Genomic DNA, 2,119 nt, shown 5'->3' with positions numbered 1-2,119 from the left:
CTGCCAAATATCTATAAGAATTTGAAAGCTAGATCACATTATCCAGGAGGATCCTGAAAACTTCTAGTAAAATGCCTGTTTCAAAGCAACATTATATCTTCTAAAGGTATGACTTCTGTTGAATCTTGTTATCTAAGACAGTCTTAAAACTCATCCCATTATCCAGGAGGGTCCTGAAAATCAAAATCAAGTTTTATCTTAAGAGTAACAATTTTAAGGCTAAATTATACTCCTTTACAGCAGAACTTACACTAAATCTTGTTATCTAATGGAATTCTTAAAGCTAGGTCCCATTATTCAGGAGGGTCCTCAAATGTCGAATTAAATCCTATTTTAAGAATGAAAACTTCAAAGCCAACTTATATTTCTTTTGGGGTAAGACTTATGCTAGATCTTGTTATTTATAATTGTATTGAATTTTAACTAAGTCCCATTATCCAGGAGGGTCCTGAGAATTTTGCGATCAAACCTGCCTGGTACTTGCTTTCCTTACGGAGGGTTTTTCCGAAACAAACGAAATTTTTTCCCCTGTTTCAAATCAAAGAAAATCTTGTCAGTTTAAAATGTGGTGGTTAGTTATGGCATTCTTGCTGAAGGTGATTCTTCCTCTGCCATGCTTTGCTTTGACTGGCTGCCTTGAACTGGTCGAAACTTGTTTGACCTTCTGATTGATCCTTAACCAAAGGACCCTGGATGACCCTAGTGCTTTACACCCCAACCATTGTTTTTCATTTCTGACCTTTCTATATTGAGCTCTGCATCTCCCGCGACATTACTGAACCATTCCACCGATTTAACTTTTGCTAACACTCTATGTCCCACTTTTCATCATACTATCTCTGGCATATTCTAGCCGCATTTTACTTTGTGCAATTTTGAAACTGGTAGTAAACTTTGAAATTCCTTCTTATTTGTTGAAACAAGGCTAACCTTGGAAGAGCTTTAGAGGATTAAAATTAACAGCAATGAAATGCGACGATTTTGAGAATTAAGAATAAAGAAGAAAAATCCAAATTTGGATGATTGTTGGAGAGAGGAAAAGAAACTTATCTGAGTGGAGTAACTGGCACCAATAATCATGGTATGCATTTTGGATTAATCAACCTAGTCTATTTAACCAATCACTTTTCCAATTGTTTTACTTTGTGCTCCGAGATCTCCACAACCTAATTTTTCTTTCCGCCAACTTACAAACCTTGTTCGGCTTGCAGTGCCCTGAAGGGTTTTCACCGACAAACTCTCTCATTTGTTCATTTCTCAATTCCTTGTCACCTCATGGTGCCCGTGAAGGTTTTCACCAATAAGACTCTCTCATTTTTACTTTCTCTCAGCTTTCGTCGCCTAATGGTGCCCACGAGGGTTTTCACCAATAAGACTCTCTCATTTTTTGATCTCTCTTGCTTAAATCGGAGTGTTGCCCCTGATATGAATCTTCTTTACTTGCTTGACTTGGCATCTCTCGAAGACTGATCGGGAGGTCTTTCTTTGGACAATAATGCGGTCTCTTGGATATGTTTGGAAAGAAAAGGGTATCAAAAAGGCTCAAAACAGCTTAGATCGGTTCAAAATTACAACTTTTGGAATCTGATTTCTTACCACAATCACAACTTCTGCCCCAGTTTCTTGCTTGGGGATTTTTTTTTATTTTATTTTGATATGTTGATATGACCGAGCCGTGAGGCTGCCTACGTATCCTTAACAGGAATCAGGTCAAACGTAGTTCAAACCTGAATTTCTTTGTTTTCTTGTATTTTCTCTTTTCGCTTCTTTCCTTTTCTCTTTTTTTTTCTTTTTCTTTTCTTTCTTTTCTCTCTTTTTCGTTATTGATTCCAAAAGAGGGGTATGAAATAAAATAAATAAGGTTCAAAAGGGGAAACAAAGGGTAGAATGTTTAGATAGCAGAACAAATTGCCTTCGTCATTCCAATCTTCGAAACAATGCCAAATACAAACAATCAACAATTGAACCAAAGAAATCATACATAATATCTCTTGACTGCATCAGAATTGATAGCCATGTCTACACATTTGCCTTCGATATCTGTTAGATACAAAGCACCATTGGATAAGACTTTTGTTACAATGAACGGCCCTTGCCAATTTGGGGCGAACTTGCCCTT

The sequence above is a fragment of the Nicotiana sylvestris genome, chromosome 5, assembly GCF_000393655.2.
Source record: "Nicotiana sylvestris chromosome 5, ASM39365v2, whole genome shotgun sequence".
NCBI lineage: Eukaryota > Viridiplantae > Streptophyta > Magnoliopsida > Solanales > Solanaceae > Nicotiana > Nicotiana sylvestris.
Note: the sequence above shows the minus strand (reverse complement) of the source record.